Source organism: Lactuca saligna, chromosome 2, assembly GCF_052625555.1.
Source record: "Lactuca saligna cultivar CGN05327 chromosome 2, ASM5262555v1, whole genome shotgun sequence".
Lineage (NCBI taxonomy): Eukaryota > Viridiplantae > Streptophyta > Magnoliopsida > Asterales > Asteraceae > Lactuca > Lactuca saligna.
Window position 1 is genome coordinate 62,561,879 of NC_136418.1, and position 9,286 is coordinate 62,571,164.

Consider the following 9,286-nt stretch of genomic DNA (forward strand, 5'->3'; position numbering starts at 1 on the left):
TCATTGTTTGGGATATTTGGGTAAGTTTTAGGCATGCTGAACACCACAGTCACTCCCAGGAACATGTTGGCCATGTCTCGAATGAATATACATGATCAGGATATATTGACCCTAGACACGACTACATAACTGCCCAGGTTTAACCGCAGCATACAACACTCATTTACTTATGTTTTGTTCTACTTGTAGTTACGGATCTCGGCGGTTAGGTATACTTGTATGCTTTTGAAAATACTTATATTTTTGAAGTATACTTTTAGTTCAGAGCACTTAGGCCCCTTAATGTTTATAGTCTTATACCATGTAAGGTTTGGTATACTCAGTTCACTATAAACAAGGGCTCTGATACCAATCTGTCAAACCCCGAAACCTAAGGCGGAAACGTTCTGGGGCGGAGATTACTTCATGTGAATATCATAACCAATGTACATAGTAAGCGAAGTAAAACACAAAACATTACATTACATAGATTTGATTACATCAGCTGAAAAGTAAAGTGATACAAGTTTCATAAATACATAAGTTTAAACAAAAGAAAGACGTGACTTCCATTCGCTCCGTCTTCTGCAAAAGGACGCGGGGTACCTGTCTAAGTAGAACCTGAGAATACAAGCATTTTAAAAATCAACATAAAGCTGGTGAGTTCATAAGCGGCTTGTTTTTATGAAAATGTACAAGATTCCTTTTGTTTTCTGAAAAAGTGATTATCCAAGAAAATCCCATATTTTCTTAAAAGTAAAGTTTAGTTGTTCCGTTATGTTACACGGTTCCGATTATGAATTGTGATTACCCCAGGAAAATCCTATATTTTCCTATTGTGAAAGATGTGTACTGAAAACCTGATTAACCTTGTGAAGTGTGTGTTTGTTTACCAACCCAAAAATGTAATGTAAAAGATGTATACTGAAAACCTAATTATCATAGTAAACTAATTCTTATGGTTATTAATTTACTATATCCATTATTACTAAAAAGTAAATCTCTGTTTTCCAAATTGCAAGTTCTATAACCATACTACAGACTAGATATGACTCGAGACAAGGCCAATATCTTTTATGACTTTTGTCACCCTTGAACCTTTCAGTTCGGCTGTAGCTAGCAGCTAGGTGCGGGATAGTCAATCCCATATAGATCTATACACTCAACTCACGCTCCCTATCTAAGAGATTCTGGTTATAGCGGCGGTCCTCCACTCGCGTATCTCTGTGGAGTGTTCTTCGAGGACGTGTCTCCAGTTTATAGGAATAACAAATCTACAAGTAATAATGCGGAAAGTCCTGTTTAGGTTCTACCTACAAAGACGATCTTCCACTCGCGTATCTTTGTGGATTGTTACCGAGGATAAAAAGATATACTAATTTTCTTGTTAAAGGATCAAAGATTATGTTTTTAACTATTATAATGTGGAAAACCATTTGTGAAAATATAAAGTACAACAATTTATAACATTTTTCACAAATACTATGATAATGTGATCTGCAAGTTCAAACGGTTATCTGTTATGATTATCAGTGTTAAAAAAATATGTAATATGAAACACAACACATATAAAATAAGTTTTGAGTACAAGTATTACTTGTACTTTGCTTGTATTCCCCCCTGAAAACAATGAAATATATCGAAAAGGGGTAGGGGTATGAACTCAACGGACGAATAATGTGTCGACTGGGATGCTAAACGTCGGATCAAGGCTTTAAAATGTGCGAGGTTCCTATGTAATGTTAAATTATACACAAATGTATCTAATTAGACTTTAAAACACTAATCAGATACGATTAAACACTCCAAGACGCGAAAATACTTCAAATTAAGTGTTTGGAGTGACCCGGGTGACGTTTATGGATATGAATGTCTTGGATATGGAGTTTACTATTCATGAGTAAACTCTTAGAAGAGTTCACGGCCCTAAGCACCACATCCCCATCAGTTTATGGCCGAAACTCATGGTGGGGTGTTCTTATGTGCTAAATGGTCTTAAATCAATTGAGAGGTGATGCTAGGTTTGGTTCTAGGGCATTAGAAAGGAATTAAATCAACCATGTGGACCAATTGATGAGTTTAGGGATGTAAAGTAAGTGTTTACAGCCATAAACTCTCACCCACTCCAATCTTAAGTGCTTTGAAGGTCATAGATTAATCACAAGTGATTCTACTCAATTTTACAAGCCAAGGGGGTGAGTTTAGGGCTTCATACAACCCATTTATAGGAGTTTACGGCGTAGGAACCCATTCTTGGAGGGTTTACAGCTATGAACTCCTTACGGAGTTGTTTTCATCAAGTTTAAGGTCCCCAACTTGTTTGTGGTTGTTTGTAGACTTTATTCCAGGGCTTATGAGGTGTGTAAGTTGCATTTTAACACCCAAAAAGGAGTTTACTACCCATGAAAGGGTGTTTATGGTCCAAGCATGTTCTTGGGCAGTAAACTCATGTTTACTCCCCAAATGTTGAGTTTAAGGTGTTCTAAGTCCAATCCAATAAGTCCTTAAGTCATATCTAAGCTCCAATGGTGATTTGGAAGGGTTTTGAGGCTCAAAAACACCATTTATATGTGTTCACGGCACAAGAGTGTTCTAAAGCTATAAATTCATGTTTGAGGTCCTAAATCATAATTTGAACTCGAAATTGAAAGCTAAGGATGTTGTACAAGAAGCTAGGATGGTTACCTTGGTGTTTTGAAGCTTGAAATGAGTGATTTTTGGATAAAATTCTTGGATTGAGGAGAGAGGTTAGAGAGAGAGAGAGAGTGAAAAGGTTTCAAATAAGTCTTAAATCACTTTAAATATGGTTTGGATTTGGGATACGGTGGAATTCTACCCGATACTGATGTTAACCGAGGCTTTTGGTCGCACCCGATTAAGTTGTTGTCACCCGATATGGTCGAAACTAAAATTTTTCTAATTACTTGTTTGGGATGTTTTCACATGTTTCTAACAAGTTTGGATACTTACAAGGTCAAAATAAAAGTCTTAACTTAATTGACCTAATCCAAAAACAAAATCGGAATAATTCGATTAAAACGAGTTTTACGGACGAAATGGGTTGCGACGATGGAACAACTTCGGGTTGTCTCTATATCCCCCCGTTAGAGGGAATTTCGTCCCAAAATTCAAAGATTAAGATACAAGTTATGGAAAAGGATGCGGATGTTTATGATGTATCGGATCTTCGCGCTCCCAAGTGAATTCAGGTTCTCGCTTGGAATTCCAGCGAACCTTCACTAACGGGATGTGGCTTTGTTTCGTACGTTTGATCTCTCGGTCTATGGTCTCGATTTGTTCAAGATGGATTACTAAGGTTTCATCAGACAGGCACTTCTAGAGATTCGAGACGTGGTAGACAGGATGGATGTTTCTAAGTTCTGAAGGTACTCGGAGTTCGAAGGCTACGGGTTTGATCCTAATGAGGATCTCGAAGGGTCTAATGTACCACGAGTTAAGCTTTCCTACTTTCCATAGTGTGTCATGTCTTTCCAGGGTGAGACCATTAAGACGACACGATCTCCAACCTGGAATTCCAGAGGTTTCGATTGTACATTTTCGTAACTCTTATGTCGATCTCGTGAAGTTTTCAATCGTTCTCGGGTCTGGATGATCTTCTCGATGATTTCGCGGATGATTTCAGGACTAGTGTGGGTACTACCGAGGAATCGACTCTTGGCTAGCTTCGTGTCTCCTACCTTGGCCTAAAACAAGGAATATGTACTTTTGACTGTAGAGGGTTCCAAATGGTATTGTACTCACTCGGGAAAACTGGGTAACTTGATGGTGAAATCCATGTTGGTTATTTACCATTCCCATTCGGGTATCTAGGCTGCTGGAACAGTATCGAGGGTTTGTGACTAGGCTTCTCAGGTCTAAGCGAGTAAACGGGGACAAATAGTCATTGTCAATGTCTTAGTCTTGCTGTCTAAGTTTTCCTTTCGGCTAAGGGCGCTTCATGTTTATGTCTTTTAGATCGAAGCTATGCTGTAGTCTCTTAAGATCAGTGAAATTCACATACTTGGTTCCATTTAGATCATGTCTCTCATTCTTCAGTGTAGGGACTGTTGCTCCAAATTCCAAGTCGTGGGTTGTGTAGTTATCTTCGTGTGCCTTTTGTTTGTCTCAAAGCGTGAATGACAACTTTTCCTTCTTGCCTAAGCACATGATCTAAACTCTGATTGGACGTACTACAAAGGATAGTGAAGTCCTCTGTTTCTTCTGGCAGGGACAGGTTATGTGTGATGCGTAAGTCTTTCTTCAATGCTTGGAATGATGTATCTCACTTTTTACTAAAGGATAAAGGGTACACCTTTCTATGTAGGAGTGGTTAGGGGTTTGGTGATTTTGGAAGAATTTTCTGAATGGGTCTGCAATAATAGCCGGCGAAACCCAAGAATTGACAGGGTTTCTATGGGTGTCTTCGGTGCCGACTGTAACGCCCGTAGATCCGGGCTAGTCAATTAGAGACGTTAAGAGTGAAAAATGACTTTTTGATGGAAGATTATTTTGAAGGAATAATCTTAACTAAGTTATAGAATATGTTACAAGGTTTCCGTGCATATAAAGAACGCCGAAATCTGAGTTATAACGAAGAAGTTATGGCCTGTCGAAGTTTTGCGACCGAACCAGCACGACACAACGCGACGTAAATAGTGAATTTACGTTAGAGCGATATTTAGCCTTAGCAATCTAAACGACGTAAATAGTGAAACCCGAGGATCCCGAAGAGCGTTATTCCCGAGCCGAAGCGCTGCCCGCGAGGAGCCGGTTTTTGTGAAGATCTTCCAGATCTACGGAGAAACACTACTTCTGCAAGCCGTAGTGCTGCCCGATCATCTTCTAATCAAGTGAGTGTGTGGTTACTTTCTTCTAATGCATAATTATGAAGTATTTTATACGAAATACATGTTATGTGTATAATTTTGTTGTTATGTGTGTGAACGTATATTCACTTTCTTCTATCTCATAGATCTGATTTATTCTCTATGAAATACGTGTTATGTGAGTGTGCCTCATCTGTTATGTGGAATAGGTATTGAATGAGAATGCTATATAGGTTTTAAACTATGTATAAAAAATATATATTTATATCTACAAATATGTTGGGTAGAACATGGGTAGATGAGATAGTTGGTGTGTGATAAAAGGATGAGTTGGATAATGAGATCAAGAGGCTAATTTTAGATCCGGGAGTATGGATCAGGTAAAGAGATAAAACTTGTTATTAGTTCGGGAGTATGGATTAAGACTAAGTTAATTGTCCCTAGTTCGGGAGTATGGATCAGATCAGGATGAAGGTATAGTTAACTGTCCCTATTTCGAGAGTATGGATTGGGTACAATTATTGATCCGGGAGTATGGATCAGATCAGGAGGTTAGTTTAAGATCCGTGAGTATGGATCAGGGGAAAAGGTTAGTTTTAGATCCGTGAGTATGGATCAGGGGAAAAGGTTAGTTTTAGATCCGTGAGTATGGATCAGGTGAAAAGGTTAGTTTTAGATCTGTGAGTATGGATCAGGTGAAGATAATAATTTTAGATTCGCGAGTAGGGATCAGGTGAAGAGGAAAATTTTAGATATGAGAGTTTAGATCGTGTCATTGTGAGGATCGATGGGGGTGGGATAAGAGTTGCCTTTATATGGTGAAATTGTACAAGTTTGAATGTTCTATATTTATAAATATATGATATAACATTGTGAGATGAAAACCCTATATGTTCACTAGGCTCCCAAGCCTGACCCACTCAGTTTTCGTTGTATCACAGGTATTAATACGAAGACATATTTCACAGAGAGATTTAAAGGAGATATAAATCAATTGTGAAATTAAATGTAAGTTCTGTTTATGCTTATATGTCTGTATCGGAACATGACATCCCGGGATTTTGTTATATAATGAAAATACATTTCTTTAAAGAAATGCTTTGATAATTTTCATCATATTTTGTTTTGGGAACAAATTCCACAATTGTTTTCTTCAAAAGAGTACTCTGATTTTAAAAACAAGCATAAACAAATCGGTCTTCTGGTCGTGAAAATGGGGATGTCACAGTTGGTACTGGAGCATTAGTTTAAGCGAACTAGGAAATTGTAGGAAATTTCTAGACTTAAATTTAGAATGCTAAGTAATGATTGTGAGGAGTGTGTCTAAAATATGTTAGGTAGTACACCTAAATTGACACAAGCACTAGTTTATTTTAGGAATGATGCCTAAAATGCTTTTATGTGCTAAATGTTTTGTGTGATAGCTATATTGATGCTATTATTTGGTCGGATCTATGGTCTGTTGCTGACCGGATCTGGAGACGTTACGTGCTTAGGATTCTAAGCGTACGGCTACGATATTAGAACTAGCATGTAAACGTTTCGGAGTAATAAGGATGATTTAATTATCTATCGTGATTGAGGATCTGAATTCACCTTATTTGGTGTGTAGATCAAAAATTGTAAGAACCAAAAGTGGAGTTGAAAATGTGAACGAAGATAGGAATCAACCACCTGTGGTTGAGCAAGCACCTGTTGTAGTAGCAGCACCAGAGCTAATGTCGATGTCTGGGGTGCAAGCGATGATACAGATGATGTTGGATCGCCAAATGGAGGAGACAAGGCGATTACTCCAACAGAATCGTGAGGAAGTGTCACTTCAAGTGGAAGAGCCTGAAGTGAATGGAGGGCATTCGGAGGGAGGTAACTACAGTGGGACGGTTGGACGAGCAGAAGCCCCAGTGGTAGAAAGGAATGACCCAAAAAGGGAAATAAACAGGGATGGGTGTATGTATAAGAATTTCTTGTGCGCCAAACCCCCAAGTCTTTCTGGGAGCCCAAAGCCTGTAGAGATTATGGACTGGATCTCCAAAATGGAGATGGTGTTTGAAAGTTGCGACTGTAGCAACAAACAAAAGACTGTCTTTGCAGTTAGACAACTGAAGACTAGAGTCTTGAGCTGGTGGAAGCTACTAGCAGATACGATGCCCCAAGGGGAAGCACTAAGGATGTCTTAGGAATCATTCCTTGAGCAGTTAAAGATGCAGTACTGCTCAGAGATAGATCTGATTGATCTGAACAATGAATTCCAGAACCTGAAGAAAGGTAAATTGAGCATTGATGATTATGCTATGGCATTTACCGAAAAGATGAAGTTATATCCATACTTAGTGCCAACTGAACTCTCAAAAATTGAGAGGTTCGCAAATGGACTGCCTGTCGACTTTGGCCCAACGGTCAAGATGGAAACTACTTTGAAGACAACAGTCCGAGCAGCTAGAAATGTGGAGACCTAGTTAAAGGAAAGGGGTATGGAGAGAATCGAGGTGGGCAAGAAAAGAAAGATTGAAGGATCTTCAAGGTTCGATGGGAAGAGAAAATTTTCGAAGTCTGATTCGAAGAAGCTCGAAGAAGGAGCACAATGGTGTGACAAGTGCAAAAGGAAGCACATTGGGGAATTCTCTAAAGAAATGACCTGCTTCAAATGTGGGAAGACTGGTCATTACGCCAGCAAATGCCCAAACAAAAGAGAAGCCTGCTTTAAGTGTGGTGAAGAAGGACACTTCAAGCAAAACTACCCAAGAAGAGAAGAGGCTATAAAGCCAAATGCACCACCAAAGCCAAGAGCATTCCACACGATCCTCGATGAAGCAGAAAACAATGCGAGGATTCAAGGATGAAGACTTCATGTCAATATATAAAGTCTGTATCAGGATGTGTAGCCTACTAGAGGCATAGTATAGGGTGAACTTGAACTTTTGTGTAATCGTTTCAAGGAATTAATATAAACCCTAGTTTTGCTAACTGATGTGTTGAATGATTGTCTGATTTTCTTGTATGGTGACTTGGTCGACTGCGGGACAATACTTGGGACGACTATGAGTAGGTGTGAAAGGTTGTAGATGCATATACTACTGGAAGCACAGGACTCGCACTTGGATCAGGGAAAGTCACAAGGTTACCAAGAAGCTAGTAATTGATTCCATTTTATTCTGGTATGTCATTCCCATTGTTTCGGTAATGACTAGTAATATGGTTCTTGTTCCGACCCTAGTGGTCATGTTTAAATTTGAGTTCGACTACAAGGAGTATGTTACGTGGTCTAGAGGACCAAGTTAGACGTAACATCTAACTTAAGTCAAAAAGTTGAAGTTAATGCAATTGATAGTGTCGTGCTCATTGTTAAAAGAAGTTTGCAGGTAGAAATGCTACATACTGAAATAAGATTATATCACATTAGAATATGAAGAAAGGTATATTCCATCCTGGAATTTAACTTCATTAAAGACCGAGTCTAAGCATCGCATCGTGCGATGAGAGGTCAATAGAGAACGACCCATCGATTTGTTACAATAGATAAATGAAAGTAATTATCTTGAGAAGAAGGAGTCCACAATAAGGACTTATCTGGTAACTTGAAGGTTACGATTGAAAGTACAACATAGTACGATAAGCAAATGCAAGATTGGGTATCTTCTGCAATCAAGAAAGCCATAGAGTTAAATACTCTTTTGAGGAAACATAGAAGTTACGGTTATTACCTAGGATGAATAAATAATGTGTGGAATCATTATGCAAGTCCTATTTCGTTGATGATTCCGGGACGTAATCATCCTAAGGGGGAGATAATTGTAACGCCCGTAGATCCGGGCTAGTCAATTAGAGACATTAAGCGTCAAAAATGACTTTTTGATGGAAGATTATTTTAAAGGAATAATCTTAACTAAGTTATAGAATATGTTACAAGGTTTCCGTGCATATAAAGAATGCGGAAATCTGAGTTATAACGAAGAAGTTATGACCTGTCGATGTTTTGCGACCGAACCGGCACGACACAGCGCGACGTAAATAGTGAATTTACGTTAGAGCAATATTTAGCCTTAGCAATCTAAACGAAAGTCGTAGATTTCGTTAAACCATGAGCGTGCATAAAAAGAACGTTCAAATTTGACTTTGTATGAGAAAGTTATGATTTTTCTAAGTTTCGACTTAGCGGTATGCAGCCCGAATACTCGATTTGAGACCGAGCGGTTTTTAGCCGAAACAATCTAAATGAGAATCTAAGATCTCATTAATTGTAGTAAAACGATAAAAAGATAGGCGAAAACGGACGTCAGACGAAGAAGTTATGAATTTATAACGAAGTTTTTCTGTCCCGACCTTCTGAAATTAAATAATAAAAATAGAAATCAAAATTAGCCAACGGAGTCTAAATGAAAGTTGTAGAGCGTAGTCTCAACTTCGCGTGGATATAAAGAACGTCAAAAACAGAGCTCGTATGCGAAAGTTATGCAATTTAGAAGTTCGACGAGTCAATTACG